Below are 20,573 nucleotides of genomic sequence, written 5' to 3' on the forward strand. Positions count from 1 at the left end.
CACTCTGCCATGCTGCTTCATAAGGCTAATGGTAAAAATTAGCCCTAGAGGATTATAAAATAGTACAAAGAAACTGTCATCAACTCAATTTAGCAATGGCAAGAGCTCATGGCCATACTTTCTAATTTAAGAAAGTTCATGAATCTTTCTTTAGTCTTCCTGAGGTATTAAGAAAACTAGTACAAGAGTGCCCACACACCATCCCATGAATAGAAGAGACTTTTTAAATTTCACTCAGATAATTATATGCCTTCTTTTATATATTACCACTATAACTATAAGACTATCTACACAAGCTAATTTTTAGAGGATATGTATAACAAACCAAGAAAAAAAAAAAACAATTCTAATAAAAGCAAGAAAGATTGCAGGATTGCAGGGAAATTTTCTCATCAATGGCTAGCATCTATTGTATAAGTAGTCAAGATCCTCAGAAAATTGAACTTAATTGGTAGAGACTGCCCTGGCCTAAAGAGAAGGCGGCTATAGCTCAGAACGGTTGGAATTTAAAAGATTACAACAGAATCAGGATAAATACACTTTCTAACAGCAGGAATGTATTTTAAGAAAATTTATACTGATTCTTAAGGTGCTTTTCTTTAGGCACAATACATAGGAAATGGGCTGATAAATTCTCCCAATGGAAGTCATTTATTTGCACTGACCCATCACAATCAGAACCCACACCACCAACAGTATATACCTGCAATGTGGCTCCTCAGAGTTAAAACTATATTTAGTGGTTATCAAACAGAGCAAAAGTAACAGGCCTTGATATGAATGAACTCAGGGTGTAGTACCATAGAAAGAACACTGGCTAGAGGGCAGAAGATCTAGGTTCAAGTCCCACTTTTTCAACTACTTATCTATATGTTATTAGGAAATCTACTCCATCTCAGGAATCATAGCTTCCTGACCTGTAAAGTGATATGGCTGACCTAGATATTATAAATGAGTTCAAGTCTCCTGGCCCAGGCTAATTGCATCCCACTCACAAAGGCAACTTGTAAATGAGACTGAACTCTTAATTATATGCCTTAGAATTATCAGCAGGAATAGGAAAGCCGCCAGAAGATTTGGATTTTCAAGAAATAGGTAAACGAAAGACTTCTCAAACAAGAGAACAACTACCTTAATATCAATCCTGAGAAGGATTCTAGGAAGGTGTGCAGAAAAGACGGCTGTGATCATCAGGGACTAACCTAAGTGCACTAGGAAATTCCAAATCTGCCTCACCTCACAACCTCCTGTGATAGGGTTACTACGCTAGTACAACAGGGAAATACAGCAAACATATTAAATCATCCCTCAACTTGAGTCACAGAAAGGAAAAAAGTCAGGGATAATAGAAAACTTCTGTTAAAACATAACTAATCAGCTCCAGGTAAAGACACCAGGGTAAACACACACATCTGCTTTTGCTCTGTCTTAAATCCCTCTAAAACATCAGTAAAGAATTTGTTTTGTTTTTCCCTTAAATCATAAAACCAGAATGGTAGGTACAAGAGGAGATGAGAGCACCAAGATTTTGAGAGCTAAGAAGCTGATGCCCAAGAGATAAAGAAATTTATAAAACCTAAAAAACTGAATCCTAGCTATGGAGAAAGGAGAGATAAAACCCAATTTACAGGACACCTGGGTGGCTCAACAGTTGGGCGCCTGCCTTCGTTCAAGTCGTGATCTCCCCCGGATCCGGGATCAAGACTCACATCAGGCTCCCTGGGAGGAGTGTGGTTCTCCCTCTACCTATGTCTCTGCCTCTCTCTCTCTCTGTCCATGTCTCTCATGAGTAAATAAATAAATCTTTAAAAAAAAAAAAAGCGAAAGGTCCAGATTTTGAAAACCTTAAAAGTAACTATAAGCTTAGTATTTAGAAACATTGAAATAAGAATTCAGATAATCAACAAATGGGGATGAAAATGTTTGCCTTTAGAAAAGGTAAAGTAGGGGCCAGGAACAGAGGAATATTATTCATATAAGCCTTGCAGAACCATTTGCACTCTTAACTATGTAAGAATACATTTCTAATTTAAAAAAACAATTACCAAAATGTAATAATAAAATATATTTAGTGCACCAATAAGTCACTAATATTTATTAAGAATTCACTTCTGGGGATGCCTGTGTGGCTCAGCAGTTAAGCATCTGCCTTCGGTTCTGGGCATGATCCTAGCTAGCATGATACTGGAGTCTGGGGATCAGGATCCAGTGCCGCACTGGGCACCCCAGAGGGAGCCTGCTTCTCCTCTGCCTCTCTTTCTCATGAAAAATAAATAAAATCTTTTTTAAAAATCCACTTGTACCATTTTACAGATTGATTCTACAAAATTTCTAAGCTTAAGAATAATTCAGTATCCCATAAATTGTGTTGCAAAAAGTCAAAAAGGTTATTTGCCACATCTTACAATATTGTGGTGCTGTTTCTTTTCTCCATTGTTAGAATACTAAAACTTCAATAAAGGGTCATCTGACCCTTGATTTTGGCTCAGGTCATAATCTTACAATTATGAGATTGAGCCCCCACATTGAGCTCCACGCTTAATATTCTCCTTTTTTTCCCCCTCTCCTCTTACCCCTCCCCCTTCTCCTTCTCTAAGACAAAACAAAAACAAAATAAAAAAATCTTCAATTAAGCAAAGACATACTTCCCGTTACATGCTCCCTCTCACCTAGGTCTGCTCAATTCTTCCTACCCATACCTAAGCAGCTTGCCAAGGATTCATTTCCTCTGCAAAAGGGCTGAGGGCAACAGGACACTGCGCCTCCCATGTCACTCCCATCTAACATATTATTTCCACATTGTGAGAAATGCAACATAACTCTCCATACAATAAAGTTGTATATCAAAGATGTTCTCTAACGTGTATATTTTTGATGATTCATAATAACTTTTTTCCTAAATTGTAATTTCCTTTATAGCCCTGTTTACCAATATTAACTCAAAAACATAAAGATAAAAAATGGGAAGCTGGTTTAGCAGAAGTATGAGTGAAAAAAGCTCAAAGATTTTGACATTTAAGTTTAATATAATTAAACAATGTGAAATAACTACTTTAAAGTTACTGCCGTCTTAAGCTACATTAATATAAACAGAGTATGCAGATCCTACACAACAGATCTTACATAGCAAGTCACTAATCAATATTGCTTTCAGCTCCCAGCTCCAGTTTGAGAGAAATCTAGATAAACTACAACAAATTAACATATGAAGGTCAAGGTTGGTGAGGAAATGGAAACCTGTCATATGGCTAGAAGGTTATATGGCTTCATGTTCAAACCTTTCAAGCAAATAAACATGGTAGCAAAAAATAAAATAAAGGCACAGTTAAATTAAGCTGAATGAATTTAATATGGAGTTAACATTCTGAATAAATCTGTAAAGTCTTCATTTATATGAAAGACTCCTATGTGGAAGGTGGATTAGATTTGTTCAGCACTGACCCAAGTGATAGCAGAGGACTGATGATTAAAACAACAACAGTGAGAGGTTTCTCAAGAAAGGCACCCTGGCTGAGATCCCTGAGAAGCAGAAGATATGAGGTGTTAAGGAGAAGCTATTAATACTGGATGTGGTTTCAAACATCAAAGGGTTGTCTGAACAACAGGATTTGTAAGATTCCTTTCAAACCTTAAATATGAATCTCAGACTCTTTCCTTCCAATTATAAGATTTTTTGCCCCTAATATCATTTGTATTCAGTCAACTAGTTCAAGGGGCTGAAAAAACTATACCCCATGGGTTGGCCAACTGTTCTTTTCTTTTTTTTGTTCTTATGAATAAAGTAAAACTTTATTGTAAAGTAAAACAACTTTGTCCATTTATTTACATGTTGTCTGTTGTTCTTTCCACATTACAACTATAGAGCTGAGTAGCTGCAACTGAGACAATACAACCCACAAACCTGAAATAACTACTCTGATCCTAAAAAAAAAAAAAAAAAAAAAAAGTCCGCTGACCCCTGAACTAGGATACTAGGATAATACACACAAGCAAATTTGACATTTAAAATATAAGCAGCACCATAAATGTTGTTCTACCATAAACAACTAGACAAAAAATATGAAACTATTACTTTCAAACACTGGACAAAAAAGGTAGCACAGAGCTAGGAAAACAAATGAAGTAGGCCCTGCAATGGCTGAGGCATCTGGAATTTATGAGAACAGATTATCAGAAAGCTCTATGGAAAAATAACTCCAGATATCTCATAGTTAAGATATCTCTAGTAAGAGACCTATCACTCTAACAGCTCACATTAAGCTGGGAGACAGTCTAGTTCTAAACAGTCGGGGTGAAAACACTGTTAAAACATCTTCGACAATAGAGACCACAGAAGGGCCATGCCTCAAAAGTAAGAAACTAGGCATATGCTAGCATCAAGACTGCTCTAACCCACCCAAAATAATCAAGTCACAAAAATATGATCATCACTATCACCATCACTTCATCTAGAAGTAACTTAATTGCCACCCAAAACAAAATTCAGCTCTTTCAGGAAAGAAATCCAGACCTTCTTTTTCCTTTTTTTTTTTTTTTTTTTTATTTATTTATGATAGTCACAGAGAGAGAGAGAGAGGCAGAGAGACACAGGCAGAGGGAGAAGCAGGCTCCATGCACCCGGAGCCCGACGTGGGATTCAATCCCGGGCCTCCAGGATCGCGCCCTGGGCCAAAGGCAGGCGCTAAACCGCTGCGCCACCCAGGGATCCCGAAATTCAGACTTTCAACAACATAATAAACACAAATCCAACAGCCAATAAAAAAATACCATTCAAAGATGTAGATAGATAGTCAGGAGAAAAACCAGTGAAAAGAAACCCGGACACGAAAGTGATGATGATATCAAAAATCATTTTACAACAGCTATTTTAAGTATGGTCAAGAATTTAAAGGAAAAAACAAACTTAAAAAATGAAAAATATAAAAGCATAAAAATTTCCAAACACAAAATTAAAAACTCACTAAATAAGTCTGACAGTAAATATTAGGCACAGTCCAAAAAAAAAAAAGTTAGGAAAGTTGACAACATACAATATAATTATACAAGTTGAAGAACAGAGAGGTTTTATAAATTGAAATAATTAATAAAGTCAAAAGCAGAATACTATCAAGCACTCTAATATGCAGGTAATCAGGGTCCCAGTATCCAAAGGCAGAAGGGAGAATTAAAAGAAAAAATGTTTTTGAAAAATAGCCAAATTGTCTCCAAATGTCGTGAGAACAATACATCTTAGACCCAAAGAATTCTGTGAACCCAAAACAAAAAACAAAACAAACAAAAAATCTAAATTAAATTTCTGATCATCAGTGATAAAAAAAAATATCTTAAAAGCTGTCAAGAGGGAAAAAAGACACATTTAATAAGGGAAAACAAACACAATATTTACAACAGACTTCTCAACAGAAAATATGCAAGCCAGGAAAACAACAGAACATGCTGAAGGGGGGGAGGGTAGGTCCATATTTAGAATTCTAGATCAAACACAATCCTTCAAAAAGTGAAGGTAAAATACAGACTTCTTTTTAGATGAACAGAAACCAATGGAATTGCACCATAAGAAATACAACTAGAGGGATCCCTGGGTGGCGCAGCGGTTTGGCGCCTGCCTTTGGCCCAGGGTGCGATCCTGGAGACCCAGGATCGAATCCCATGTCGGGCTCCCGGTGCATGGAGCCTGCTTCTCCCTCTGCCTATGTCTCTGCCAATCTCTCTCTCTCTCTGTGACTATCATAAATAAAAATTAAAAAAAAAAAGAAATACAACTAGAATGCTTTTGAAAAAAGTTCTTCAGATACAAGGAAAATATCAGATGGAAATCTGGATCCATACGGAAGAATGAGTACCTGAGGTAGATAATATATGAATATAAAATAGTTATTTTCTCATTTTTTAATTTCCTTAAGACAAATTAACTCTTTACAACAAAAATAATGCATCATAGATTGAATACAGATATAGAAAAAAAATACGACAACAGTAGCACAAAACCCAGAAAGAGAAAAATGTAGGTATACTGCTCTAAGGTTTTTTACATTACAAATGAAATTTAATAATACTTAAAAACTGTGAAAATTTAAAAGATGCATATTATAAATCCCTGACCAGTCCCTAAAAAGTAAAAGATTATATTTAAGATGCCAACATTCAAAATAAAAGTGAATCATAAGAAAAAAATCAAATAATCCAAGAACAGGCAAGATAAGAGGGGAAAAAAAGGAACAAAAATCGATGGGATAGAGAAAAATACCAAGATAATAGACTTAAACACAATCATCAATAGAATTATATCAAACACAAATAGTCTATTATAAGTAAAAAACATCAATTCTCAGAATAAGTAAAGTTTTAAAAGGCCCATCTATATACTGTCCACAAGAAATGCACTTTAACTATAAAAACAAATTCTAATACAAACAATAAGAGAGCTAAAATAGGTAGATTAATAACAAAGTAGACTCCAAGAGAACTATAAAAGAATAAAGAGGGAAATTTTGTAATGAGAAGTGTCAATTCTTCAAGAAGGCATATATCCCAAATGTGCAGGCATCTAACAACCAGGCTTCAAAATATATGAAGCAAAAACTGATATATCTAAAAGGAGAAACAGACAAATCCAGAATTATAATTCAGCAGGCTTCCTCTCATCAACTGATAGAAAAAGTAAACAAAATCAATAAGGTACATAGAAAACATGAGCACCATCAACCAAGATAACCAATCTGACATTTACCAAGAAAATTATACTAACACACTCAACAGAATACACAAGTTTTTCAAATGCACATGAAAGTCACCAAGAGAAACCATATGCTGTGCCATAAAATACTGATACAGTTTTTTAGTTTTTTTAAGATTTTACTCATTTGAGAGAAAATGAGAGCACAAGCAGGGGGAGTAGCTGCGGGAAAGGGACAAGCAGACTCCCCACTGAGCAGGGACCCCTCCCCCAATTTGGGGCACGATCTCAGTACTATGAGATCACGACCTGAGCTGAAAGCAGGCACTTAACTGACTGAACCACCCAGGTGCCCTGAACAAAATTAGAAAGTCACAAAATATCTAGAACACTCGCTCTTCTCCACAAAAATATGGAAATTAAATACCTTTCAACAACACGTAAGACAAAAAAAGGAAATCACAAGGGAAAGTAGAAAAGATTTTAAACTGATGGATTATGAAAACAAAATACACAGAAAAAATACAGGGTACAAATAAAACAGCACTCAAAGAGAAATCTGTAGCTTTACATATTTATATTAAAAAGGTATAAAATTGCTCCAAACTTCTTCCTTCAGAAGCTAAAGTATAAATTAAACCAAATGTAAACTGAGAAAAAAAATAATGAAAAGAGAAGAAATGAACGAAATATAAAAGATACTAATAATAGAGAAAACCAATAAAGTAAAAAGCTATTGTCTTTGTTTGGAGAGTTTTTTCTGTTTTTTTTTTTTTTTTTTTTTTTAAGACTTTATTTGAGAGAGAGTGCCCAAGCAGAGGGGAGTGGCAGAGGGAGAAACAGACTCCTCACTGAACAGGATCCCAGGACCTTAGGATCATGACCTGAGCCAAAGGCAGACATTTAACCAACTAAGCCACCCAGATGCCCCTTGTTGTTGTTTTCTTAATCAATAAAATAAATTTCTCAAGGTTAATCAAAAGAGAAAAATAGTCAAATTACTAATATCAGGAATGAAAACAAAAATTATTTCATATTTTAAAGACAATGAAAAGATAATAGAATTATTATAAACAACCTTATGCCAATAAATACAGCTACTCATTAAATGGACATATTCTTTGAAATAATTACCAAACTAAAACAAAAAAGTTAAAAATATGAATAGCCCTAAATCTATTAAAGAAATGGAATTCATAATTTTTTTTTAATTTTTTTTTAAATTTTTATTTATTTATGATAGTCACAGAGAGAGAGAGAGAGAGGCAGAGACACAGGCAGAGGGAGAAGCAGGCTCCATGCACCGGGAGCCCGACGTGGGATTCGATCCCGGGTCTCCAGGATCGCGCCCTGGGCCAAAGGCAGGCGCCAAACCGCTGCGCCACCCAGGGATCCCTGGAATTCATAATTTAAAACCATCCTACAAAGTATTCTCCAAGGCAAGATGGCTTTACTAGTGAATTCTATAAATACCACCAATCCTGCACAAATTCTTTCAGAAAACAAAGGAGGAGCTAATTCTCAAATCATTTATGAGACTAACATTACAACCCAAGACAAAGATATTGCAAGAAAAGAAATCCACATGCTAATTTTTCATGAACATAGATTTTTAAAATATTAACAAAATATTAGCAAATCAAATCCAACAATACATAAAATGGTTAACAACACACACATGGGGTATATCTTGGAAATTCAAGCTTAGCTGAATTAGTTCAAAAGCCCATCAATGTAACTTGAACCAGTTTAAAAATCCATTAATAAAAAAATAAAAAAAATAAATAAAATAAAATAAAAATCCATTAATATAATCCTCAATATTAAGAGAACAAAACCTATAACCATCACAATAGAGAAAAAACATTTAACAAAACCAACACCTAGTCATGGTAAAACTAAGTAAACCAGGAATTAAAGGGAACTTCGTCAACCAGATTAAAAATAGGTTCAAAAACTACAGCTAACATCACAACTAACAATGGAAGACTGAATACTTCCCATCTAGGATCAATAACAAAGCAAGGAAGTATACTGTGCTATTCAACTTTGTACTATAGGCACTAGCCAATGCAATAAAGCAAGAAAAATAAGTAGAAGGCATAGAAATGGAAAGGAAAATATAAAACCATCTTTATTCACAGACATCATCATCATGCACATTTACAAAATTTTAAAGACTTTACAAAAAAGCTATCACAACTAATAACTGAGTTTAGGAAAGTTGAGTATGTCAATAAGTATTCAACACTTAACTGGATTTCTACACACTAGCATGAAAAAGTAGAAAATGATATTTTAAAACAATGCCACTTAAAACAGCACTGAAAAATATGAACTACTTAGAGATAAATTTGGTAACATATGTTCCAGACCAGTATACCAAAAACTATAAAATAATCTTGTCAGAAATTAAAGATCTAAAAAAAAAAAAATGGAAGCAAGACCATGTTCACAAACTGGAAAACCTAAAATTGTTACTATGTCAATTCTTCCCAATTTGGTCTATAGGTTGAATGAAATCACAATAAAGTCCCTGCAGGCTCCTTTCTGAAAAATTGACAGGCTGATTCTAAAACTTCTATTGAAATGAAAGTACCTAGAAGAGCCAAAATAATTTTGAAAAAGAACAAAGTTGGAGAATTTGCCCAGACTTCAAGACATACTATAAAATTTCACTAATCTTAATAGTGTGATATTGGCATAAGAGGGATAAAGATCAAAGGAACAGAATATAAAATCCAGAGATAAAGCGTAAACATAGACACTTACATCCAATATATCCAAATGATTTTTGACAGAGATGCCAAGGTAATTCAATGAGAAAAGCAGTCTTTTCAACAAATGATGCTAGAACAACCAGGTATCTACACACCACCCTTCCTGATATTGCAGAAAAGAAAAATAACTCAAAATGGATCACTGGATCATGGACCTAAACCTAACAATTAAAACTATAAAATTTCTGAAAGAGGTCATGAGAGAAAAATCAATGTTACCTCAGAATCACAATTAGAAATCTCATATAACTAGTGGAGATATAAAATGATACAATCATATTTCAAAAATTCAACAGTTCTTTATAAACTCTATGTTTTCCACATTGATTCAGCAACTGTGCTCCTATTCACAGAAATAAAAACATATGCTCCATAAAAAACCAGTACATAAATGTTCATAATCACCAATAAATGAATGAGTAAGCAAACTGTGGTGTATTAACATAAGAGATTACAACTCAGCATTAAAAAAGAATAACCGGGCAGCCCGGGTGGTGCAGCAGTTTAGTGCTGCCTGCAGCCCAGGGTGTGATCCTGGAGACCCGGGATCGAGTCCCACATTGGGCTCCCCGCATGGAGCTTGCTTCTCCCTCTGCCTGTGTCTCTGCCAATCTCTCTATATGAATAAATAAATAAATCTTTTTAAAAAATTAAAATTAAAAAATCAAAAATAACCCACGTAAGCAACAAAAGCCTGGCACAGAACACTGTATTCTATATGATTCCATTGATTAAAAAAATCTAAAAAAAGCAAAATGAATCTATAGTAAAAGAACAATGATTATCTGGAGATGGGGGTACATCACAGATGTTTTCTATTCTGATTTCAGTAGTGGTTTCATATAGGTATACACTTCTCAAAACTCATGAAACTGTATTTAGTTGGTTAAAATGGGTTTTCGTGGTATATAAATCATACCTCTATAAAGATAACCAAAAATTTATGTATTAATGGCAGAATTCACGAAAAAAAATCTCAAAAAAATCTATTTTTAATATAGCGAAATGCCATCTTACCATCTTGTGCATCTCTTAAACTATGAATCTCTTTTAGAAAGTAAGCAATGTTTTTGAAAAAATTACTCTTATGCCTAAGTACATCAGAACACTGGTTAATGATGTATATTTATTAACCTTAACTAAGAGAACTCTTAGAAAATTTCTGGGAACTGAACTATTTTTTTTTTTAAAGACTCATTTATTTATGATAGACATAGAGAGAGAGAGAGGCAGAGACACAGGAGGAGGGAGAGGCAGGCTCCATGCCCGGAGCCTGATGTGGGACTCGATCCTGGGACTCCAGGATCGTGCCCTGGGCCAAAGGCAGGCGCTAAACCGCAGAGCCACCCAGGGATCCCGGAACTGAACTATTTAATGAAGTTCATTAGTGACATTAGGATGATTTCTTGCCCAACTGCAATAACAGACTATAAACAGAAATCTCTATCATTTTCTCTATATAGCAGACATTTTTAGTTGGCTACTCAAAAATGAATGGCTCCTTTCTCTGAAGTAACATACAGTCTGTATTACTAAAGCAAACAAGGTGCTCACTTAAAAGTTCCCTGAGTATGGACAGAAGTGTTATAAGGAACTTTGAAGAAATTTCCTTAAAAAGGAGGGGTATGTCCTTTCAATCTTTCCAACTCCTTCCAATCTAGAATGCCACCATGATAACTAGAGTTTGAACAATCATCTTAGACAATATGCTATTACTTGTGATAAACTAAAGATGATGGATTAACAAGAAAAAGCCTGGGACACTTGGTGACTAAGAAGCAACCAAACCAGTTCTTAAATGCCTGCCTCCAAACTGCTTGCATATAAAAAAGAAATTAATTTCTATCTTGTCTAAGCTATTTGTCTGTTTTTTAACAAACATGTGATTATGGTACTAAAGTAAGCCATTTTTGATGTGAGCATTTCAGCAACTAGCTTTTTTTATTCTTAAAAAGTAAAAGACTTTTAGTGAGGTGACACATTTTTTAAAAGATTTATTTGAAAGAGAGAAAACGCACGTGGGACGGCGGTCAGAATCTCCAGCAGACTCCCCACTCAGCGTGCAGCCAAGGTGGGTTTCATCTTACCACCCTAAGATCATGACTAGAGTCTAAATCAAGAGGTGGATGTCTAACCTACTGAGCCACACAAGTGACCCAATAAGGTTGTTTGGTTTTTTTGTTTGTTTGTTTGTTTTTTGAGACTACGCAGTTACCTTGGTTTTTAAAACCTTGCCCCAGTCATCAATCAAAACAATAAACTATCTTTTTTCATTTGCCAAATGATTCCTCAATTTGGAATAAAGCAGTCTAAGAGGAAAAAAATCTATCTCCCTATCTGTGGGGAGAAATTTTAAGCTGCATTATTACTCCATTAATCTCCGATGAAACTTTAAAAAAAAAGTAAACTGTATTATCACTCCATTAATCTCAGGCAAATCTATATGCTCCAGTGATTTCTACCTTCATGCTTGCTCTATATTATATGGTCTACACTGTTAATTTTTAAAAGGCTCAGAAAAGAACCAATAATGCTTAAAATAGCTAAGAGGAGCTTCATAGAAGTCCTACAGCAATATAGATAAAAGAAAGAAGAGCATACAATACACACATACTGGTTAAGTGTGTTTAGGCTCTGAAGTCAATAACAACTCCATCACCTGCTGGCTTTGTGACACTGGTTACATTACTTAACATTCTTCCCTCACTTTTTTTTTTTTTTTTTTTTAATGAAAAACGGGAATAGTACTACCTCATCAGGACCTTGATGAGAAAATGCATGTAGCAGGCAAGCAGCTAGACAGTTTCAGGCATTTAAAAAGAAGTTTTAGAAACAGCAAAAGCTCTAACAATGTGTATAACATGTAAAGATCTGACATGAAATATAGATTCCTATTAGTGAATGACTAGAAATTTAAATAGAAAAACAAAAGGGCTTTTAGAGATTAAATGATTCAAAAAATAAGAAAAAAAATCAGAGAATATGCATATCCATACGTATGAAAAGATGCTCATAACTTCATTAGAAATAACTGAAAATTAAAACACTGAGATATTTCTTAAAATAGAAAAAATTTAAGTTTCATTAATGGACATTTATACATTGCCCATAGGAATGTAAACTGACACATTTTTTAAGAATTTATGGCTATAACTATCAAAATTTAAAGTGTAACTATACTATTACAGGAAAAAAGTGAACCAATGTTTCTCACAGCTGATGGTCTAACAATAGTGCACCCATCCTATAATGCAGAATACCAACTGTTTTAAAAAACACACATAGAAAAAAATGAGATATATCTAAATTTGCTTACTTTAAAATATCTTCAGACAATGTTAAGCAGAAAAAGCATGGTACAGTAGAAGCTGGAGAATTATCCCTCATGAGTTTTTAACTACAAATATACCCATCATCAACAGAATGCATAAATGAGCGTAAGAGTGAACTATAAGTACACATTGTTAGAACATAATATTAAACTTAAAAAGTTGCAAAAGAATAGTATATTTTACTTACAAAAAGCTCAAAAACATGTAAAACTATATATAGACACTTATCCTAAACATATATAATTAAAACTTTTTAAAAATCCAAAGGGCGCATCTGGGTGGCTCAGTCAGTTAAGCATCTGCCTTTGACTCATGATAAGAGGGTCCTGGGACTGAGCCCCACATCAGGCTCCCTGCTCAGTAAAAACTCTGCCTCTGCCTCTCCCTCTCCTGCAGTGGGGAAAAGGGGTTCAACCCTACCCCCACTCCCTGCTCACTCTCATGTTCTCTTTCTCTCTCAAATAAATAAGTAAAATCTTAAAAAATAAAAAAATAAAAAAAAAAGAAAAGAAAAACAGAAAGATAGGGGCGCCTGGGTGGCTCAGTCTGGTAAACATCTGACTCTTGATCTCAGCACAGGTCTCCATCTCAGAGTCGTGAATTAAAGTCCTGCATTCAGCATCATGCTGGGCATGGAGCCTACTTAATAATAAAAAAAAATACAGAAAGATAAACATAAAATTTAGGATAATCTTTAAGAGAAAAAAGAATGGAAAGGAAAGGGCACCATAAGACTATGCAAATGATAAAATGTCCTTTTTCTTACTCTGGGTATTAGGCACATGGGTGTTCACTGTATCACAATTCTACCTTATAGGTGATTTATATATTCTACTTTTACGTACTCATATTTAATAAAAAATTTCAAAACTGCTTATGTATATACACACACAAACATATGCAAAACACAAAATCTGTAATGACAAAAATTAGATTACTGGTAGTTACCTCCCCATGGGGGCAGAGAACCTTCACAGGTTTTATTGCTTGAATGTTGTTTGAATTTGAAACTAATTATGTAAAAAAAAAAAAAAAAAAAAAAAAAAAAGAAACTAATTATGTAACTTTTTATTAAATTTATAAAATAAATAACTTTTCTTTTAAAATTATAACTACAAAACTGTAACCACATGGAAAATGTGTTAGTGAATTCAGCTGAATGAAGAACTATATTTATACTGTGATTACCTCTATGTACACAAAAAGGGAACATTAACAAGAATGGAAGAGCTGGGGTAAATCTGATCTAATAGACTAGCTGTTTTCATTTTTTATAGTTTTAGTTTCTTGGAAGTTACATTTCTTGGAAATATTTCGTGTTTCATTAGTTACTACCTCACTTGGAGAGAAATTAAAGAAAAATGACACTGCAAGAAAGCCAACTCTCCACCTTCAGGGTAACCAAGTGAAAAATCTACCCACATGGGAAGGCTGAATGAATTACAACCAATTGACAATGGATAGCACACGCTGTGCCAGTAAGTGCACTCAAAACAACAGGAGAGGATCCCCACCACACCAAGGAGATTACATCAAAGAGTTCTGAAGTGCACATGTACATTTTAGCGCTTTCACTGAGAACTGGCACTGCCAAGTAAAAGTGCAGCATGGGCACAGATGGCTCCAGAGCTCAGGGAGCCCAGGAATGTGCTGAAAAAGGAGAGGGGTATGGAGGGACAGGCAGAGAAGGACAGAGGAAGGGAAATTTTTTCCCAAAATGTGAGGTAAAGATATGACATAACAATCACAGTCTCAATACCTATAAAAATATTGTACAATCAGAAAGCCAAGTGCTGAGGGAACAAAAATAGAATGACTGGAATAAAAATTTAAAGGAACTCAAAGTTAGAATGAGGAAGAGGCACCAAAGACACACACTGTTTGGAGTCTTTACAAGTATCTTCTCTATTCTATCCATTATACAAATTGGCAATTTCCACAAAGGCAAGAAAAACAGGGTTAAAAGTCTATTTCCTCCTCCTACCAAAAATATCACCAGTATGAGATGCAATCAAAACCTTTAAATAAAAAACTCAATGAAAACATCCTAAAACAGATTTGCAGGGAAAATATGTAATCTGCTTCCCGAGCTTACCACTATTAGAAGCAAAGGCTTAATGTAATAAGGGCTATGTAATAAGCCCACTGCTGTTAGGGTACCCCCACCTCCATTTTCTTTCTTCCTATCAGGGTTTCTCATGCCCATTTCTGATCATCAAAGTTTCATGAGCTTTTTCTCTTCCAAAATACCAATTCTACCTCCAACCACCATCTTCACCATCCATACCTCTCCAAAGGCCCTTTTCCATCCACCCCACTGGCCTTGCCTTCTCCCTTCTTCTTCCCACACCTCAAATCTTTTTTTTTCAATATTTTATTTATTTATTCATGAGAGACAGAGAGAGAGAGAGAGAGAGAGAGAGGCAGGCAGAAACATAGGCAGAGGGAGAAGCAGGCTCCGTGCAGGATTCGATCCCGGACTCCAGAATCACGCCCTGGGCTAAAGGCAGGCACCAAACCACTGAGCCACCCGGGTTGCCCTCAAATCTTTTCTGAAAACAAGCAGATTATAGATGTCAATGTTTGTTTTTACTTTATTTTCACTATTTCCTGCCATTTTGCCCCAAGATCCTGTCCATAATTAACTTTAAAACTTCTTTTGAGGGACGCCTGGGTGGCTCAGCAGTTGAGCGTCTGCCTTCAGCTCAGGGTGTGATCCCGGGGTCCTGGGATCAAGTCCTGAATCGGGTTCCCTGCAGGGAGACACAGCCTCTGCCTGTGTCTCTGCCTCTCTCTCTCATGAATAAATAAAATCTTTAAAAAAAAATTTTTGTTTTTGAGTTCTGTAGGACTTAACAGCAAGGACCCAGGCTCAGTGAATACTTTCACATATGCACTCCTGTGATCAAAGCCTAAGTCTCCTGCTAACAACTTATCATATGGATGCTGCCCACTCTTCCTCCTGGCTTTACATACATAAGAATGCAAATGTCATAAAACCAAGAAAGAACACATCTGTTGCCATGTGTTTCCTCATGTATTGGTCACCAAGTCCTATCAGTTGTACTTCCTAAGTATCACTTGGTCATTTCTCTCTCCACTCCTACTATCCCTGAATGGTTTCTCACATCCAGCCTACTCTACGAGCCTTCTCTCTGCCTTTGGTTTTTCCCTATTACAATCTATACACCTCAGAGCCCACAGGAGTTTTCCCTCTGAAACATAAATCTGATCATGTCATTATCCTCCTTAAAACCCTTCAGGCATTCTCCCAGAGCATATGGAACAAACTTTCCAGGTTCTTCATGTCATCCAATCTGGCATCAAACATCACCTTTCAGTCTTGTCTCCCATCTATTAAAGACTAGGTATTAAATAAAAAGTATACCTAATGAAAGAATAATTGACAAGGACATCCAGAAATGTTGGGACAACTTATGTATTATTATTTATGTAACTGACAAACTTATTCATCTCATTTTAGTTACCACTGAAAACAAACTTTTACAAATAAAGTTCTGTCCACATAATTTATTAAAACTGGGTTAAGCAGTTTAAAACACTGCTACTTTCTTTTTTTTACAGTATTTACTTATTTGACAGAGCACACACAAGTAGGCAGGATGGCAGGCAGAGGGAGAGGGAGAAGCAGGCTCTTAGCAGGGAGCCCAATATAGGATTCGAAACCAGGACCCTGGGATCATGACCTGAGCCAAAGACAGATGCTTAACTGACTGAACCACCAAGGAGCCCTCTATTTTCAATTCCAATACTAAAAAGGTAAGGTGGATCACAAAGAACCTAAATCAATAGCAATTTTCTAAAATGAATTCTAACACAGATTGCCAAATTTCTCAGTTTCTGAGAAATGTTCAAGTCAGCTCTTTTGGGTTCTTAATAAGTTTGTCAGGTATATCACACCTACCACATGAGAAAGTTTGGCAACAAAATCAAAGCTCCTTTAGAAGACAAGTGTCTGCCTACCTTAGTGAGTTTCATTCATTTTCCATCTTAGATATTCCTTGAGATTAACAGATAAACTACCAAAACATGCTATTTATCTTAACAGATCCAGTATTAACTTGCCTAAGTAAATACTTCTTTTTCAGAACAAATTTATAAATTTATTAAAGAAGCCAGTTTATTAGCTTATACATATCAAAGTATGAGTTCTCATGAGAATTATTCCACTGTTGAATTAAATGTTATAGGATCTTGCACACAGATTCAAGAATAGCACCATCTGTCTGGGTTACAAAACTCAATTTCACCATGGTATCACCAAAGAGCAACAAAATATCATTTTGTACATATCTCTTTCAAGTAATTTATAGACAACTAATGAGTTTAATCTATTTGGAATCAGGACACTTGACTCAATCCACACAACTTATTACACTTTGTATGTAAACCAACATACTTTTAAAAATGTTTTTAGTAAAAAAAAAAAAAATGTTTTTAGTAACTGAAGTTTAGTTAAGAACTTGTATTTTGAAAAGTAAATATTTATGGCCTTCAGCAGCTGGGATGTAGATTTATGCTGATATAACTTCTAAATGTTATATTGCTCAGGTGCTTTATAAATCTGTAAAATTAAAATGTGCCTGTTGTTGAGAATAATTATCATGAAAGTAAATGTTCCTAAAATATCTACGATTATAACACCATATTTTTTGATAGAATTTCAATTCCTTTCTTTCTCTCTCTTTTTTTTTTTTTTTTTTTTTCTTTTTAGAGGGAAGAGGGAGGGACAAAAGGAGAGGGAAAGAATTTAAGTAGGCTCCACACCCAGCATGGAGCCCAATATGGGGCTTGATCTCACAAACCTGAGATTATAACCTGAGCTGAAATCAAGAGTCATACGCTTAACCGAGTCACCCAGGCACCCCTCAATTCCTTTTTTTTTAAATGCGAAAAGAACTTACAAAGAGAATGATAAATAAACTCATCCATGTACTCTGAAGAACATAAAAACAAAGCTGAGAAAAAATTCATTATATTCCCGAATCCAAAACCAGAAAATACTTGCCACTCCAACTCGTAATTTAAATAACTAATATAGGCATGACTATTATAGTTAAAATATCCTCTACAGCTCCACTCCACTAAACCCTAAGGCAGACCACAATACACTGAAATTCTAAATATATGTAAGTGCCATTTACCCTAATCTTCACCAGTGGAAGAATTGCTAAAGTGCATTTATGGGATACAAGATAGCGTACTAGGTAGTCTCAAATGAGTAGACCAACAGTATAAAACTTTGGTCTCCAACTTTCTGCTAAAATTGTAAGAGATTATCTCAACAGGATATTTTTGTATTTATCCTAAGGCTTTTCTTAATGATTACCTCAGTCTCACTAAAAATGGACCTCAGGATGGTATCTGATGTTTGCTAGACAGACAAGATGTAACTTTACAATTCTACTCAAGTCTACTCCTCCCTTATGATAATTTGCTTTGATCCCCCAAAAGCAAAAATCTCACGTCTACTTAACTTGTCCCAATATCCACTCTTACCAGTTAATGTAGTACCAACTAAATTCATTTTCATTGAAACTGTCTGAAAACAAAATACATTGAACCACCAGACTCAGGACCTGGGAGGCAGATGTATACAAGCAGGGCAGGAATTCTTAGCACACATCTACAACATATGAATGCCATATAGCCAAAAGTAGAGTTCTTCCTAGGGTTTTTGCTCATCATTAGTAAGAACCCCATCTTAAGGTACTAAACTGGCAACAACTTGGAGCGAAAAGCAGAACATAGTAAATTACAAAGAGAGAAGAGGAGGCACTGACCAAAGAAGCATCCTTTAAAATAAGATTTTCTAAAGTGGCTGACTAAACTCTAAAAGCAATTTCAAAGGAAAAAGACCAGAAATATATGGACAATGGCACTGGTATTTGATATGTTTCAAGGAGGCTTACTAGGAGCCCTTCTCATTTGGGCAGATGTATGTCGATTCTAGTATGACTAGCTCAGAATTAGCTTTATAATTTTAAAGTGTACACTTAGGAAGATGACATCTGACCTACTTAAAATGACCATTAGCGGAAAATAAAAAAATAAAGACTAATTACAAGCACATCAAGTAAAATGCAAAATTTTTAGCTACTTCTTTTTTTTTTAATATTTATTTATTTATTTTATGATAGACATAGAGAGAGAGAGAGGCAGAGACACAGGAGGAGGGAGAAGCAGGCTCCATGCCGGGAGCCCGACGCGGGACTCGATCCCAGGACTCCAGGATCGCGCCCTGGGCCAAAGGCAGGCGCCAAACCGCTGAGCCACCCAGGGATCCCCTCTTTTAAATTTATTTACGCTCAAGCTCAATATATTTAATCTCTGAATTTGAAAAGCACTCAGGCTACAACTGAGACTGCCCCCGCCCTTCCTTCACACTTACTCATATCTTATATCCTTTTATCTTTGATTTGAGGGGTCTTACTCTTTTCTAGCACTGGCCCCAGCCATGGCCTGGGTTCTTGCTACCAACTCTTGCCAGACTCCTTTCATCAACTAACAACTTTTCTTCTATCTTGCATCTTTCCTTATGCTCCTCCACTACTGTTGCTCCTAAGCCCACAAACACAAATGAGGCTCTTGGATTCTAAAAAATTTCTTTCAATCTACCTTTCAAACTCTTACCATCCCCACTCCCAAATCCCTGCTTGCTTCCTGGATCAAGCTTCTCCAGCTGAAAGTGTACCACTGATTCATTTTTCAACCCACCAAAATCCAGAGTCTACCCTCAACAGTCAAATATAACGATTTCAATTAAGTACCCAGCCATCCAAATAGCAAATTTCCTCATCTTTCACTCGTTACACCTCTTCTTTTTAAGGTCCACTATGACTGTCTCCGAAAATCATGATTATCCTCTTTATCTTTATTGCAGAGAAAGCAAATTATAGTAGACTGAAAAGCACATATAACATATATTCATGACTTAAATGTCTAGTCTTCATGAAAAGTAATCCTGGACTGAAACCTAATTTGTTTTAAATGCACAAAATTTAAAGGATGGGTTACATAGTTCAACAATTCTAGTTTGTCTATGTAAGAGAGCAATCCTAGAAAGGCTTTTAAACACATTATTAAATGTAATACCATTTAACACACTTGTTTTTCCTCAATTCAGTTCTCATAATAGTTTCTATATAGTCTTGGATTATCTCCTGCTTTTAGTTTCATATCCCATCTGCTCATTTAAGATTCACGTCTGTCCAGTTTCTGAAATATTTGTCACTTTAGTCATTAGCATTTTGCGTAATACAGCACTGTTTTTTTTAAAGTTCAGAACTGAATTATTTTAGAAAACTGATTATTTTAACATCACCATTTCTTAATCCAAATTGGCCTGCCCACACTTCAAATTTTCCACCTAACAAAAATTAGATTTCAATAAGCTTTTTTCTAAGATTTTATTTGAGAGAAAGAAAGCACACGTACACGCGTGCGCGCGCGCACACACACGTGAGTGAGCAAGAGAGAGCATAAGCAAGGGGGAGCAGGAGACAGAGGGAGAGAGAGAAGGGAACCCAACGGGGAGGGGGGAGGCGCCTCAATCCCAGGACCCAGAGATCATGATCTGAGCCAAAGGCAGATGCTTACCGGACTGAGCCATCCAGGCACCCCAGATTTCAACATGTTTTGTAATTTTTTAAAAGGAAACCAAGAACCAAGACCATAAAACAGAAGTGCTCTCCTAGATACCAGTCAGTAAATATTCTCAAGGACAGACTTATCAACTGAGCTTCCAAAGAATGTCCTTTCCAT

At 35.6% G+C, this 20,573-nt stretch overlaps 1 protein-coding gene across 6 annotated transcripts in view; it reads right to left on the minus strand.

The window, feature by feature from the left end:
* Window positions 1–20,573, minus strand: part of MED13L (mediator complex subunit 13L) — a 295,043-nt gene that overhangs the window by 264,885 nt on the left and 9,585 nt on the right. The gene's annotated exons all lie outside the window — the stretch shown is intronic.

Source organism: Canis lupus, chromosome 26 (genome assembly GCF_003254725.2).
Source record: "Canis lupus dingo isolate Sandy chromosome 26, ASM325472v2, whole genome shotgun sequence".
NCBI classification, from domain to species: Eukaryota; Metazoa; Chordata; class Mammalia; order Carnivora; family Canidae; genus Canis; species Canis lupus.